The sequence below is a fragment of the Ursus americanus genome, chromosome 8 (assembly GCF_024610735.1).
Source record: "Ursus americanus isolate L20-20 chromosome 8, mUrsAme1.1.p, whole genome shotgun sequence".
NCBI lineage: Eukaryota > Metazoa > Chordata > Mammalia > Carnivora > Ursidae > Ursus > Ursus americanus.
Window position 1 is genome coordinate 26,254,106 of NC_142134.1, and position 17,332 is coordinate 26,271,437.

At 42.7% G+C, this 17,332-nt stretch overlaps 1 long non-coding RNA gene across 1 annotated transcript in view; it reads left to right on the forward strand.

The window, feature by feature from the left end:
• Nucleotides 1-17,332, forward strand: part of LOC148109539 (uncharacterized) — a 38,731-nt gene continuing 21,399 nt past the window's right edge. The window contains exons 1-2 of the long non-coding RNA XR_015725398.1: nucleotides 1-444; nucleotides 15,328-15,483. This is a non-coding gene — a long non-coding RNA (uncharacterized LOC148109539). The remainder of the gene's footprint in view (nucleotides 445-15,327; nucleotides 15,484-17,332) is intronic.

Genomic DNA, 17,332 nt, shown 5'->3' on the forward strand with positions numbered 1-17,332 from the left:
CTTGTCTGTGGGCTGCGAGCTGTTAGGAACGTAATTTTACCTACATTTCTTTTGCCTTTGTTCTCCTCTTCACCTGGGTCTTCCCTCCCTCCCTGCATCTCTGGATGGTTCGGTGTTTTGCGGTTAAGAACCTAGAGGACAGGAGGCAGGAGAAGAAGGGTGGGATGGGATTAAGCCCTGGAAGGAATTCTCCCGGGGGTTTGGGTGAGAGACTCACAGCAGGCAGAAGAGCAGACAGACTCCGAGAAGAAAAGGTGCGCGGAGACACATGGTTACTGTTTCATATTCCCTCCCCATGATTTGTGGAATCCAATTACTTCAATTTTTTTTTTTTTTTTTTTTTTTTTTGCTTCTGGACGCTGCCTGGCAACTGACTACAAGATCAAAGGCTCATTAAGTATCACAATAGTTCAACTCTGTGCAGAGAGCCCCAGGGCCCGCTGGGTAAGTAGAGGGGAACTTGGGGCTTGACTGTTTTGCTCTCTTGAAGTCAGCAGTAAGGCCCCTGACATGATGTTCAAAAGACTGGGGTAGTACTCAGGGGGCACAGATGACAAACCCATGGGGGTGGGGCCTGTCTCTGTGCCTGCCTGCCATGGAGAAGTCTCCACAGACATCTTTTTGGAATGAGTAAGCGTTGAACAAACAGGAGAATCTGCGCGTGCAGGGTCTGGTTTAGGTCACTGATTCCTATTTAGTGAGAGGCATTAAACTAGAGAATGGTTCTCGGAACAAGTCCTGGAAGAATGTGTCCTAAGTTATTTGAGAGGGAGAAAGTAGTAAGATATGTAAGGCGTTTGGGATTGAGAAAAATATTAAAATTATGTGGGAAAATACAGGTGTTGATCATGGGAGTAGCTTTCTTGCCATTTACTCACTTATAGCTTGTATATCCCGAATAGAAAAAAGAGAGGGAAGGAACTGCACGCGTGTGAGGTCATCGATTTCATCTGTGAAAAGGAAAGAATACTGTCTGTCTTGTAAGGTTGTCGTGAGGACTAGGGATGATGGATGGTGATGTAAAGAATTGATAAACTGCAAAAACAACACGTTTTATTATTATAGCTACCATTATAGCTGCGACCAGCCAGTCCCATTTTTCAATTCTTCAACAAACAATACCAGCCCCCCCATCCTACTTTTTTCTAGCAAAGTTTTATCTGGGTTGGTGTACCTACCAGATAAATGCTGTAGGCTGGGGACCCCAGGCTGCCCCTAAGGCACATGCTCAGAGCCCTCCAGACTCCTCCAAGTGCAGCCTGGAAACCAGCGAGCCAGTCCCAGGCCACGTTCACAGCTGTGGGAAACCAGCGCCGGAGGCATCATGATTTGCTGGCTCACAAACCCAGTTCTCTCCCGAAGCATCTGAGTCAGGGAAATGGTTTTTCTCAGAGCAGGGTGAAAAAAACATTGTTACACGATCAGGATTTCTCTGATCCCCAGAAAAATGTTTAACCCTTTTTTTTTTCTTTTTTCTCACTCTGCTTGGCTGTTTCTCTTCTCACCCTGCCCTACTTCCTTTAGTAATTAGTTTTAGAAAGAAATCACTCACATAATGAAAATGATCTAGAAACTCAGATTAAAAAAAAAATTATATATATATATATATATATCTAGCCAACAAGGATATGTGTGATTCACAGTTGCTTTAAACCTACAGAAATTTGTTTGCACAAATTAATAACAACTTTTAATAAACAGACTTTACTGTTCACGGCTAAAAATATTCCAGTCACTCTTTAGTTGAAAAGAAAGCTATGATAGGAATCTATCCCCATGGCAACAGGACTTTTAAGAGTAGTTTATGCTACAGAGCGATCTGTGACAGCTTTTGAAGATGTTTGAGGGTTTCTTTTTCATGACTACCTTGGTGAGAGAGAAGGAATAGAAAGGACAGAAAGCTGAATATGTGGATTTTGAATTATCAGCTGGGGGAGCCGTAACTTCATTATATTCAGACGTGAACTTGAAAGGTGCTCATGACGATAAAACTGGAAGTCTTTAGGAAGGTAGATCGCCTGCTCCGTAGGTAAGCTGCCAAACCTCGTGGCTTAGCCTCTGCCTGAGTAGGAGACCACATGCAAGGGCTCGATAAGAATAATACAGGTTTGTGGTTATTTAGAATTCATCTCGAGCCTAAGCAAGTTTCCTTGGACCATCTCACAAGTCAAAGGGAGACTAAGAATTGTCTCAAGTAAAAAGATGTTGCTGTATAAATGGCAGGTTTCATTAGAAAGTGTGTTTCAGGGCTAGCTCGTGCCGTTTCACCATGACAGAGACCTTCCTAAGCCATCGTGTAAGGTGCCCTTCGCAGCCCCAGTGAGTCTCAAGAGCAGACACGCAGAGTCAAGAGGAGGGCTCATCTTGTGTGCCCAGGCTCGTCTTCAGGTGACCATTGGACCAGGTTTGGGACTCAGGCAATGCAGAGGAGGTGACTTTGATGGCAAATAAACACCAAAGCCAGGAAAGCAGAGCCCAGCTTCTATTTTAGAATATAAACACAAATTGAATGCAACTCAAGGCACCCCTTTATTCCTACTATTTTCTGGGTTTGAAGGGGAGTATCTCATATTGTTGAAAATTTCAAGATGTACAAAAGCGTATAAGGGAAACATCATCCATTATCCAGCCAGAGGTGATGTCAATCTGATTTTGACATTATTCTGATGCACCAGAGACAGAGAGAAGAGAGGAGCAAATAAAAGTCAGGGTGTCAGCCCCTTGGTTTATAGATGAGGACTGTATTCAGGAGGGTCAGCCAGTGCTGAGCTCACACAGCCAAGCGCACCAAAGCTCACAGACTGCTCATCCACAGTGTTCTGCCCAGCACCACGCTGCCTCTCATGTTCAATTATTTTATCTTCTAAGTATTTCGGGGAAAACATTAAATCTTCCAATCCTCAAGCTTTCCCAGTGAACAACAGCTTTGCAGAAAGCAAACACCTATTTGGAGTTACAGTCAAAGCCTGAGCTAACTGGGATTACCTAAATGCATTTGATAGCTAGGACAGAGTCTTTATAAAAAAAAATTAATGGTAAAGCTGGACAAAAAAAATTATTCACCTACAAAGTACTTTTATTTTTTTCTCCAGCTATGTGCTTGATCTCCTAAATTTGGCGTTTGAGAGAAAGGGGAATGGATCTGCAGTTTAATAATAAAATAGCCTTTAATCCTAATTACTTATGCTGAGAGATGTCACAAGAGCAGTTCTGAGGAATTAGGGACCCACAAATCAGGAAACGTTTTTTATTTCAAAGATTCCATTCTTCACTATATCAAATATATTAAAATGCACCCTCTTTGCGTATTACAAATTATTTGGGGTTATAACATGCATGAAAGGTCTTTTATAAAGTTGAGTGCTGGTAAGGATGCATGGTCTTAGGATATCAACTTTGCCATGGTTTATATAAGTTGAGCTGTAGATGACAGGCTGGCATATGTCTTCATCTCCTACAGCTGCCATGACTAACTGGACCACTTAAAACAATAGAAATGTATTCTTTCTTAGTTGTTGAAATCTGTTTTGCTGGGTTAAGATCAAGGTGTTGGCAGGGTCATGCTCCCTTTGGAGACTCTGGAGAAGAATCCTTTCTTGCCTCTTCCTGCTTCTGTAGGCAGCCAGCACTCCTTGGCTTGTGGCCACATCGCTCCATCTCACTCTCTCTCTCGTTTTCACTGTGCACTCTTCTCTCAGTGTGTAATCTCCTTCTGCCTCTCTCTTATAAGGACACTAGTGACAGCATTTAAGGCCCACCCAGATAATCCAGGATTATCTCATCTCCAAACCCTTAACTTGATCACATCTGCAAAGATCCTTTTTCTAGATAAGGTATCACTTACAGGTTTCTAGAGATTCTGATATCTTTGGGGCTGTCATTCACCCCCCTCTAGCACAATATTACATTTTGTAGCTCTTTAGCTAAGCTTTTAGCAAGTTTGATTTAGTAAGATTTTTATGTTTATGTGTTGGTACCATTATAATTTTTCCGGTCTCAAACCTTTGTGTGGTCCCTCCCGAGGCTTCTAGCTTTGGGCACCTTACTCATACTGGATAAAAGTCCAGGAGAGAGACTTTGTCCCAGTCTACAGCCAAGTCGGTTGATAGGAACCCTCTTTGCCACCGTAACTGGAGCAGGCATTTCTTGAAGAGGCGTTTTGCTAGGAAGCAATGGCAAAGGAAGAGACACCATTGTCCAGGGTCCTTGGATGTCATGTTTCTGGAGCAGCAAATAAGAGATATACAGAGAGTAGTAAAGCACCCGATGCCATCTAAAGTCCAGGCAGAGAAGCACTAGACTTTAAATACCAAACGTGAATCACCTGGCCTCGTTTTCTGGCTTTCAGGAACTGCTGCTAGGCACCCTGGTGGGCCCTTTTCCAGAATGAGTTCTAGTAGTTACAGCACCTCTTCAAATGAGATATCAGCTTCCCCTTATAGAAGAGGAAAATCGGGTGCAGAGAGGCTGTCATTTGCCCAAAGTTACCGAGAAAGTAGGTAGCAGAGTGAGAATTTGCACGTAGGTCTAGCTGCAGAGTTCCATTTCTCATCTGTGTGCCGAGCTGTAGCATTTCTGAAGCAAGAACAAGAGTGCCTAAAACCTATTACAAAGAAGTACAAACATAGCCCAAAGGACAGCGGGGCTGGAGGCAGGACATAGACTTGACCTCTGTCGCTCCAAATCAGTCTTTGTTTCTCCCCTGGGATGGTGAAAACAATAGTTGACAGTATTCCTTGTACGTGTGTGTGTGTGTGTGTGTGTGTGTGTGTGTGTATTTGCCATTTGCTAAACTGTGTATAACTGATTCCATACCATGGGTTCTAGTCTTTGCAACTAAATGTTTTTTGTGGTCTTTAGTCCTTAAATGTCTTGAATTAAACAAAACAAAACAAAACAAAACAATCCCCAAACTTCCTCAGATAGTGTTAATACCCAAACTTGACGGATTCAATTAACATGAAGAGTCGTTAGCGCTGTGCCCAGAGCAGAGAACCAGGAAATTCAGGTTCCTCACAGAGGGACACGTTGGGGCTGTGTTCAATAATTCTGCTTCTGTCTCTATTATTGTCAATTAGTATCATTTTTTCAATATTCCTTTAATGCTTACAATTTAAATTTATATTTACTTTAAAAGGCAACTCAATCACATAATTGGAAAATCGTTATCACCCACTAGAAATATGAATGCAATGAGAAGGAAACTATTTCTGAATTTTAGCTCTTACAGCTGCCTAAGAAGCAGGTTACCTGGCTTGCTGTGTTACTGTCAGAAGGGAAGTTTAGCAAATACTATATAATGTCACTCCTGTGTGGAATTTAAGAAATAAAACAAATGAACAAAGGAAAAAGAGAAAGAAACAAACCAAGAAACAGACTCTTAACTCTACAGAACACACTGATGGTTACGGGGTGCGGGGGTGGCTGGCGGGGTGGGGGAAACAGGTGATGAGGGTTAAACTGTGCACATATCATGGTGAAAAAAATAAATAAAATTTTTAGAAAGAAACGCAAAAAAAAAAAAGGGAAGATTAGCAAGGGTTAGAGAGCTGTAGGTGCACGCTGGCTTTAATCTCAGACTTCCTCCTTGACAAGATTGAGAACTGAATGAGACCCGAGAAAGAGGTAACTTCCTCACCTCTAGAGATTCAGTGTGCTTATGGGCATGTACGTGAGCTGTCCGAACACATCTTACTACCCCCGGGACTGCCCTCCCTTCTTGTGGTTTAAGGCCTGAAACTGAGGGTTGATGTTACCTGCTGCTTTGACATCTGAAACTGGAGGGCCTTGAATGGCTTACCCACAAGTTCCCCTCCCTTACTTTACCTTGTGGATAAAGTCCCCTGCCCAAACAACCCTCCGTATCACCATGACCAGGCACAGTGCCTGCTTATCTCTTAATCTCAGACTCCCGTTCCCTGACTACCTATAAGATATAACCAGCCAGTTGCATCCTTCCACAGGAACCAGGGGTCACCTCACACTTTTGCTACTGCAAAGCCTGCCTTTCAAAATCCCTGTTTGTTCATTTTGTTCCTGAGTCAAACCCTCCAGAGTGGCACGCGGTGTCCTCTTCCCTCAGGCCGTGGATATATGACTAAAAAACTGCTGGGAGCCCATCTATCCAGGGTCAGGTGTCTTGCGTTTGACCATCATGATAATCCTAGGGAGCGAATCTTTTCCTCACCAATGGAGTAAAGAGGAGGTGATCAAAACACCCGTCACTATGGCCAACACTACCACCCTACTGAACGGTATCCAAGTGTATTCTCTTATTTATAAGAGCCTATTTATAAGAGCCTACTCTTTCCTTAAAGAATCATCAGGCCATCGTAGAATAGACAGACATGCTGCAGGTGTCTTTCGCATAGTAAGTCCTTGAGGTGAGGGTAATAGTCTTTTGTCTCCTTAAGAGTCTTTATTTAACCTTATGAAGAGGACAGTGTGCTTGGTTTGATACATAATCGATAAGTTCTTATCCACAAGGGCAGACGTGGGGACCTTTTTACATCAAATTCTCTTTCCTGATGGTCCCTCCAAGGCAGCTTGCACTTCTATTATCACACTGCTTAGCATTCAAGATGCTTATTTTCAAAGATGACAGATAAAACGCTAAAAGTTGTATAAAGTGGTGGTAAGAACACAGAGTCTAGAAGTTCAAATACTTATCATTTATTTGCTGTGTAAGTTTAGGTAAGTTACTGAAACTCTCTGAGCCTTGGTTTCCTTACTAACAATTTTCTTCCGGGGACGGCAGTGCATCTTAAGTGAGTGACATATAAGGAACTCAGAGTAGTAGCTGGAATACAGGAAGTGTTTTAGAAAGTGTTAGCTATTCTTATTAGCGAAGAAGCAACCCACTTCACCTTTAATATGCGGGCCCATGATGACTTTCAAAAAAGTCATCCATGGGGCACCTGGGTGACTCAGTCAGTTAAGCGCCTGACTCTTGATCTCAGCTCAGGTCTCCATCTCTTAATTGTGAGTTCAAGTCCCACATTGGGCACCATGCTGGGTGTGGAGTTGACTTTAAAAAAAAAAAAGTCATCTGGGTAGTAAGAATCTAAGGAACAAGGACACTGGACATACATGTTTTGATGGAAATACAGACACAGAGTATATCCGAAACTGGTGAATAATTCAGGTGAGGCTTATATTAGCGTGAAGCCTCTGGTTACTCAGTGAGGGAAGAAAGAATATTAAACAGGCAGGAAAGAGGGGTGAAAATAAGCTTCCCTATTCTTATTTTGGGGGAGGACAGCTTATCATTCCACATGTTGGGTGCTGAAGAAATGCTGTTTGTTGGCACTGCGAGAGGTTGGTAGGATGCTGTGCTTTCTTCCTTCCTGAAGCACGACTGTGTCCTCCCTTGCTTTGTACTTCCTTCTGTACATATCTTTTTCTACAGTTTTTAAGCTCTTTCAGGGCAAGAATTATACTTGTTCATCTTTTTTATTCCCCACTGAGCATAGCACAGTGACACAAAGAACAGAGATGATTGAATATAGGTCAAATTCATTGCTTTGGGTATCAGTAGGGGCACAAATTGAACTGATGTCATGAAGTCACTCAAAAATACAGTGGCTCAAACAAAACGAGGCTTATTTTTCTCTCCTATAACACCGTGGAAGCAGGTGGCCTTGCTCCATGATGTCATTCAAGGACCCAAGATCCTTTATCTTGTGGCTTTACGACCCCCTCAGAATTTGACTTCATCTGCGTGGTCTAAGTTGTTCAATCCGAAGGAAGAAGGAAAGAGTAGTAGAGGGTATGCAGCTTCCTTTGAGGACTAACTTCCACTCATACTCCATTTGCCAGCACTTGGGTACATGACCCCACCTAGATGAGAGCAGTAGCCTATAGGTAGGCAGTCATTTGCTCACCCAATGGGAAAGAAAAGGAAGAAGGGGATGATATTGGGAGACAATTAGCTGGCTCTGGACATTTTGTTAATTCCGGAATATTGACTCAACGCCTGCTCTGTGTGCTTGAGTGCTTCTTAGGAATGGAGATTTAGATGGGGAGGGAGAGGATGAGAATCTTGGCTCCATCTCCCTCTTGTCATGGGGATGCTTGGCACACCTAGCCCTCTGAATGAGGCCATCTGTGACTGACACCTCATCTTCCTAGGAAATCACAGGACTTTGGGAGGTTTTTGGTCTGAGGTCAAATGGCCTATAGTTGGAAAGCATTTTTTTCCTGGGGAAGAAAAATGTAAAGGGAATTGGGAGCTGTAATTACATGTAAAGCATGGTATGTTCTTTTAAAATTAAATGTGCATATTTTGGTTTCTGATACGGTTCTACCAAATATAGAAAACATTTCAGAATTCTTTGAGAGCAATCCTAGCTTGGAATGTGAATGTCGACTTGAGAAGTCGTTTACAGAACCAATAGACACATAAATGCAAACGAGGCTTTCTAATTTGGGAGTTTTCCATTTTTGAGTCACAAAAACTTTTCAATTAAACAATATTGAAGGATTAATCATATGATAAAACTTTTCCTGATGTGAATGGTCAAAATCGATGGCAATAGTCTGCATTTGAAGACAATCCAAGACTCTTATGATAGATGGATGGAGGTTTTAGGGTTGGGATAACTTCTCTTTTCTTTTCCTTCATGCCTCTTATATGAGTCACGGCAATTCAAATGTAATGCAGCCTACCTACATGTTGCCACGAGAACTTTATTTTCTTTTTTTCTTAGCTCCTTAATCACACTTGGGAATAATTGCTCTAATATAATCTTTAAATGGAAGTATAATTATTGAGTTAGGAGAACAGGAAAGAACTGGTTTCAGAAGTAATGTTCTCATAAAATGTTACCCTATTTTTAAAAAATCCAGTAATAGATCTCCCACCCACCATAGCACTAAACCAGTTTTAAAGAATACCCCATGAAGCCTAAGGGTATGCTTTCGCAGAATCTCTTCTATCTGAGTTGGAGCGTGGAATACTTAAATTGGAGTACCTTTGTTCACTCTGATACGGTTCCTCCATGTATGTGCCCCAAGTACTGGCATCAAGGTATATGACAGCTAACTTCATGTGTTAACTTGAGTGGGCCATGGGGGGGCTACATTAAACATTGTTTCTGAGTGTGTCTGTGAGGGTGTTTTCAGAGGAGATTAGCATTTGAACTGGTGGATTCAGTCGAGTGGGTTGTCTTCTCTACTGTCTGTAGGTGGGCTTCATCTACTCTCTTGAGGGCCGGAACACAACAGAAGATGGAGGAAGGAGGAATTTTCCTCTTTGTTTCCTGACTTGCTACTTGAACTGGGACATCACATCTCATCTTCTCTTGCCTTTGGGCTGGGACTTAGGTCATCAGTTCCCTTGGTTCTCAGGCCTTCAGATTCAGACTGAACTAGCTCCTGGCTTTCCTGGGTCTCTAGTTTGTAGATGGCAGATTGTGGGAATTCTTTACGTCCATAATTGTGTGATCCAAGTCCTTATAACAAATCTCTATCATCTATCTATCTATCTATCTATCTATCTATCTATCTATCTATCATCTATCTATCCTGTTACTCTTGAGAGTAACTTGCTTGAGCAATACAAGCAGATTATGGTTCACAACTCTGAAGCCTACCACTGAGATCACAGGGTGTGGACAGGAAGCTGTTCCCCTTGGTAAGCACTGCTGTATTTAAACAAAGCAGTCTTCCCCTCTGAGGGCAACCTTTGATGGCAACAATAGAAGCCCTGCTTGTCCAGATCTTAGGATGCATGCTTCACATTACTGAAGTTTTAACTCTTCTTGGAGAAGCCTCCTGTGATTACCTTTACCGAAAGTCACTCCACCTTCCCCCCATTTACTCTATGCCATCACATTTAATTGTCCCCTCTCTCTCTGCTCCCACTAGACCATGAACTCCATAATAGCAAGACCAAATCTATAGGTCACAGCTACGTCTCCTGTGCCTAGAACAGTGCCTGGCACTGATCAGATATACCGTAACTGTCAGCCAAATAAATGAATGATCCCTGATTATGATTTATGCCTTGACTGAGTGATTGATAGCTCATTAAGTCTTCAAAATAGAAAGTATAATTTTCATGAATAGTGAATCTACTGTTTAGGAGGTTCTGGTAATAAAGCAGAGGCTCAGAGAGTTTAGCTAATATTCTCAGGTCATGTAGCTAGGATTTGTGGAGCTGGCATCACAGCCACATCATCCCTAGCCAGGGGCCTCTTCTCTTTCAGTTCCTGCAAGTGGCCTAGCAATCTGATGAGAACCCAGTGGTGTAAGGTATGTGAAATTGCCTTGGAAAATACAACGGATCATGAGGTAGTAATATTTACTGTTTTTTGAGTTTACGTTTTTTTCATTGGTGGCAATAGTTACTCGATAACAAAGCGTTTTCAGCCTCTGAGTAGAATTCAGATGCTGTCAGGGTGCCCATTAGAAAGAACTCTACTGACAGAATGACTTTCCACAGCAATGCAACTCAGAGGAAAGTGTAAGAATAAAGAATGCAATTTAGGATATTTATTTCCCTGCTCATCAGTTGAAAATATATATTTTATATTTTGAAATCATCACAGACTTACAGAAAAGTTGAAAGGAAATAGAAAATTTGCAAGGAAAATACCTGTCGAGAAAAAAGAGAACTCTCCCCCTGAATCATTTAGAGGGAATTTCCAAACTGATATCCCATCGTCCCCAAATATGTTCGTGTTTAGTTCTACAAACAAGGCTATTTCCCATATAACCAGAATACTACTCTTGAAATGAGGCATTGATATCCGTACATTGTTTCCATCTAATTCTCAGATCCCATTCAAGTTTCTAATGTCCCCCATAATGATTTGATAATTTATAGTTGTATTCTTTTTGCATTTCCCAAATGTCCTAGAAAAGCAACCATTGTCCAAATAAGTTACAAATAACCACTATTTTTCATAGCAAATTAGTTTTGACCTCATTGCCACTTTATATAGTCACTTAAATACATGGAATGATATTCTAGTGGTTTTAATATTCTTTAATTTATTCCTTAATGTATTTTTACTGTTTTGACAGAACTGAAAGAGTCCATACTCACTAGGAGCTTGTCTGTTTGGAACTCATGTGAGAAGCTTCTTCAGATTATCTTTAAACTGAAGTTTCTATCTTCTCCTCAAAAGACTTCTGCCAGGGGGGATCCTGGGTGGCTCAGTCACTTAAACATCTGCCTTCAGCTCAGGTCATGATCCCAGGGTCCTGGGATCGAGTCCTGTGTCTGGCTTCCTGCTCAGTGGCGAGTCTGCTTCTCCCTCTCCCTCTGCCTCTCCGCCCCACTCGTGCATGCGCACGCTGTCTCGCTCTCAAATAAATAAATAAAATCTTTAAAAAGGAAAAAAAAAAACCCAGTTCTGCTAATGCCGTAGACTAATCTGGGCTGGGGCTTCTTGCTCCAGAGCAATCAGAGGAATCCAGGCCCCACCCCGCCTTACGCCTTCACCTGCCCCTCTCCCCAGCTGGTCACGTGCCCAGTCAGCCTCGTTTTTCGCACACAGAGTGTTTCCCTGAGCTGTGAGGCAATCTTAGAATAGTCCGGCTCTCCGGGTAAACTGCAGGAATGCAGCTCTGTTACTTAATATGAGGCACAGGAGCTGAACACGTTCCTACCCACTCCACACAAGTAAACAGTTGTATGGAGACAAAAGTGTTAATTGTGTTTTTCTGATGATGTGAATAATGTATAGTAGTTAAAACTTATTTAGAAGGTTTGGAAAAGAAAAATAAATAAAGAAATAGATAGGTAAAATTATTCATTAAACATGACCTTAGGAACAGAAATACATTCTGTCTATAACCTGGTTTTTTAAATTCAGTTAGCAATGCTATTAACGATTTCCTGGATTACTGATATTTTATACAACTGAATTTCCCAAAGTTTATGCTAGTAAACCTAGTGCATTGAGATGGACAATGAAACAGACTCTTGTGGTTAAGTTTAGTATAAGCAGTATGTCATACATCCTTAAATAAAGTAAGCTGTTTAATCTGATTTAAACTTGTTTCCCAAACCCTTTGACCACAGGACATTTTAAAAATTAAAATCTATTAGCATACTTTGATAAATAATCTTCTTTCTATATCATGTGCCTTATGGCTGTAGGGCATTTCATTACATTATATCAGTTACCAATTAACTCAGATACAAACGGCAGAAAATTCAATCAAATTAATTTCACCAAATAAGAGTTTATTTTCTTGTACAAATGAGAAGCCTAGATTTGGAGTAGCAGCTTAACAATGTCATAGAGGCTCCCTCTCTCTTGCCATTTCATCCTTCTTGAATTTCATCTTCATGTTGTAAAAGGGCTGCTACAGCTCCAGGCATTTTACATGTAGTCTAAGCAAGAAGAAAAAAGAAGGCGTCAGCAAAAAAGAAGGAAGGGCTAAAGAAACTGGCAGCCAAGTCTGTTCCTTAAAAAAACCAATCATATTTCTTTGAAGTCTCACAAGTAACTTCCACTTACCCCTCATGGGTCAGCTCTGGGTTGCTTGGTTACCCCAAGCCACAAGCATGTCTGAGAAAATGGGTGTTTCAGCTTTCCAGCCTCAGGGGTAGCGGAGGTCAAGAGGAAGGGCATGGTGAATAGTCTCCAGCTAGATAATCCAAAATATTTACCCATTCCTTTGGCTAACTAACATCCACAGAGGCCCTTCTGCCTCATCACTGAACACACTCTCCCCGTGGAGAGCACGCCAGGGTCTCGTCCAGTTACCACATCCGGCTTAAGGTTCAGGACCTTCTCCCTCAGGCCTGAACGTAGCTCACGCTCTAGTGACTCATAACTAAAGTGATACATTATCCGTCTTCAACATACACAATATACAATGATGGAAAAAGAACTTTCATATAGGAAGATATGATAGCGGCCAACAAAGATCCATCTTTGGTTCATAGAAAATACCAAATCTTGCTGACGAAGAATCGCAAAGACTGCGTGACCAAGAAGGGACTGTCCTTCTAATAAACCAAACTGGCAGTCCCGAGCTCTTCCCCAGTGAGGATTCTCATTATTCGTTATTCTCCGTTAACCCAGTCCAGACGCCCTTCTTGGAGACCTCTCGTCTTTTTTAGCTCCCTTCGGGTGGCACACATTTGGGGACCCTGACCTTGCTTTACGAGTTAAACACTCACAGGCCTTGTCAGCCAAGCCTCCCATCCTCTTGCCACCACTACTCCTTAAATATTCAGTAGCCCTCTTGACAATTTTCTCTGGGCCAATTTCATGTGTGAAAAATCACCGCCAAAGAGCTTGCTCCTCATGGTAGACCTCTGTGGTCTGCCCATACTCTTCTTTCTGAGATGACAAAGCTTTTGCCTTAGGACGGTGGGGAAAAGAGTCTCTCCTGGTGTGCTTGGTGTCCTCTGAGAATCTCTGCAGATTAACTCTGTCTTCCCAAATGTCTTTTTTTTTTAAAAGATTTTATTTATTCATTTGAGGGAGAGAAAGAGAGAGTACACGTGTGCACGAGTGGGGGGAGGGGCAGAGGGAGAGAGAGAAGCAGATTCCCCGCTGAGCAGGGAGCTTGACCTGGGGCTCGATCCCAGGACCTGCAGATCATGACCTGAGCTGAAGGCAGACGCTTAGCCATCTGAGCCACCCTCACTTCACCTCTGTGAATTCCCTTTCCTCCAGCCCTCCTTTTGAAGGCTGAGTTTGTTCTAATAAAGCCGAGACGGGGTGACGGTCTCAGCACTGGGTTTGCTCTCTTTGAATAACCTGTGTGGAAGTTGTAAAGAGTGGGTCTCCTACAAGAACATAGGAACTTATCAGTAGTGCCATTAGCTGCAAGGATTTACCCCAAAAAATGACAAGATGCCTGGATGAGTACCCTTGAACACCCAACTAACATTTATCGAGTGCTTATGATAAGCCAGGCATTGCTCTAAGATATTTCCTAGGTTTTTTTATTTATTTCTCACAGCCTTATGAAGTAGGTACTACTATGATTCCATTGTACAGATGACAGCATTGAGGCTTAGTTAAAGCTCTCAAAGTCACACGGTGAACCAGTGTCTGAGCTGCAAGCCAAAGATGGGCAGTCTAACCTGAGAGTCAGGACGATTAGCCTCTGTGCTGTCTTGATCCTCGTCTAGTTAAGCTCTCCACATCCACTGGGGTTTCTCTGTCAGCTCAAGGGATGCTTCTCCTGCTCAGATCCCATTAAGAAAACCTGGGAAATCATTCTTCTAGGTCAGGGGTTGGCAAACTACGCAGCTTGTATTTGTGAAGGAGGTTTAATTGGAATGCAGCCTCATCCATCTGTGGTTTATGGCTGTTTTCACACCATAGCTGCTGGGCTGGCTAGTGCCACAGAGGCCGTATAGCCCGCAAAGCCAAAAATATGGCCTATATGGCTCTTTCCAGGAAAATTGTGCTGACCCCAGCTCTGAATGATTCAGGCAGTTGACTCCAACTCTACAGATCACGGCACCTGTTGCATCCCTTCAGGTGGTGGAGCTCTTAGCTCTCTGGGGTCTTTGCTGCTCCTTGTGGTCATTATGGATATTAAGTGTGCAAACCTAGAAACTCCTCATTCGACATGAGCAATGGCTATCAGACTTTCAGCAGAACTCGAAGCTGAGAGTTGGGTGTTATTGAATATATGAAATTGCCAATTGACTACTTTTGACCTACCAAAACAGCAATTCCATATGTTTTCTTTTTTTTTTTTAGATTTTATTTTTAAGTAATCTCTACACCCAACGCAGGACGTGAACTTACAACCCCAAGATCAAAAGCAGCACACTCCACTGACTGACCAAGCAGGTGCTCCAACTCCATATGTTTTAACCAAAATATTATCTAGTTTGCAAGTGAAACAGACTTGAGGTTCAAATTTTGCATCCTTGGCTTACCAGGTATCTGACTCTGGAAGATTCATACCTCTCCCAAATCTCTATCTCCTTACTGGGAAACGGAGAATAGTAGCATCTCCCTTTCAGAACTGATATGAGAATTACATGTATTCCACAAAGCACTTCACACAGTTTCTGCTGGAATAAGTTCTTAATAATTGGTGGCTATTTTTGTTACTGTTCTTATTATCATTAGCAGTAAGGTGCACACCAGCGGACACTCTTCATGAGACGTTCTGCAGCCTGGACTCACCGTGGGCAATTTACCTGCCTCTGTGTACGCAAGTTTCCCCAGAGCCTCCTTGCCATGTATCCCTTCTAGATAGATCCCACCTCTTCGTCCTGTTTGAAGTTCAGCTTTTGCCCTAAAATGCAGGGTATTGAAAAACAGCTTTAGAATTGATGGATCAGGTCATGATATCTCACCCAAACTGACATTCTTTCTATTCCATCTTCCACAGAAGAGGTTGGGCCTCTTTTCCATCAATGCCTCCCCTCATTCAACCAAAGACGAGAGTTGAAGTCAGCTGTCAATGTCCCTCAGTTTATTCACACCTGTGAGCAAGGGCAGCACCTTCCATCCGGGGGACCCGTGTTCTACGTGAAACCTGAAGCTGGTATGTCCTGATGCGAGTGGCGATGGTGGACACAGTGGAGGGGAAGGGTGACTTCTATGCAGACTGAAGGACGGGGGATCCAGAATTTAGAATTTGCATGTTAGCTAAGCACAACAGTAGCATGTTCATTTAAAAGCAGTAGGCTTTGAAATATTTGGAGAGAAAACGATGTGATTTAGCAAAATACATTCTATCGTTTTGAGGGTATGAAAGTTGATCCTTCTTGGTTCTTTGTAAGAAAAACAGTCTGGATGGAAGTGCTGGGGCTGGCAGCCCCCAGAGGAGGAAGGAGTGTCAGCAGCAGCAGAGAAGGGGACTGGAGCTGCTGAAGCATGGGTTCAGGGCACCTCATTTGCATGGATACTTGCTGGGATGCTGTACAGAGTTTTGCATTCATAAGTTTGTCATGCTTGCCCTAAAAAGGGTCCTCGGGATAGTCTAGGCTTCAGGTCTCCTCCAAATTAGTTCTTCCCCAGGAAATAGTGAGAAACAAAGGGAATGGAGAAGGAGGAGGGGCGGGGTGGGGGGGCTGGGGAGGGGGAAGCATTGCTGTTCCTAGCAGCAGGAAAGCCGAAGAAAATTTTAAGCACAGGGGGATGATGTAGATTTTAGGCTGACTGCCTTCCTGCGCTGAGATAATAGATTCCTTCTGTACTCACACTTTTGGTGGCATTTTAGAAACTTCAAGAAGCAGGGAAACGTCTACTTGTCGGTTGACTTGGTGAGGGAAAGGGTGAGGGTGGACGGGAGATGGGATGTAGGGGGGGTATGAAGATTTCAGCAATAGATGGGCACAAAATGTGGCTAGGAAAGATTTAAGTCCCCTTCTTCCTCAGAACTTTGGAGAAAATGAATCTTCCACTGTATGTAGTGGGCGATCTGACTTTATTTATATCTTAAAGAAGAAGATTACTCTTGCAGGATGGAGTACTTTGCAGCCACCTGCATGCCTGACACTTGGGATGCATCTTTAAATACAACACAGGAAAAATGTTTAAGACCCACATTTGGTTTAGTCAAAGGTAAAAGCTATGGCTGGATTGGCTAAGCCACCATCAACTGACATTCATGGTGTTAGTCTTTTAGGTTGGGGAGGTAATTAGCCCTGGTAGATGGGAATTAATAGAAGATAAGCTGGATATGAAAAATGAGAAGAATTCAGGCAGGAAACAAAGAGCCCCTAATGTTATCTAAAAAAGAAACCAGTGTTCCCAAGAAAGCTTTAGAATTCACCCTAACACCCTCAATCCAAGTCCATCCCCTACAGAATTAATTATGTCGTCTGTTCTTCCATTACATTGGGTACAAATGCCTGTTATTGTAAAATGTTTACACGTAAATCGTCTGCTCTTGAGCAGGAAAGGAAAGTATGGATGGGTCCAGAAAGAGTACATTGCATATGGTAAGCACTTGACACACACGAAGAGGATGGCTGACTAGTGGTTTGTCAAGGGCGTGTCTTTGGAGCTCCTACATCTGCTACCTCTAGGAGACTCTCCTAACGTTCCTTAGTATCCGCTAAGTGGGTGCCTAAAGCAACAACGGTTTCCCCTGGTAAGCTGAGAGCTTCGGATGTAAACTGCTTCTGAAATGGGTCCCACATTTTCTTCTATTTTCGATGAAGAGGTGCTGTAGAGATTCCTTTTAAAATGCTCATATTTCACAGGCATTCGCAGATTTCTGACTAAAAGGCATGATTTAAATTGGTGGTGAAAGCTCTTCTCTGTAGAAAATCTTTGGGCTGATTTCCAAGCCTCCTTCCCGTGCTGTCGGCCGCCTGGAGTTCTGCCTTCTCTGGTCAGACATTTCCCTAGAGGGGCTGCAGTTTTGCCGGCATTCCTCCGAGGAC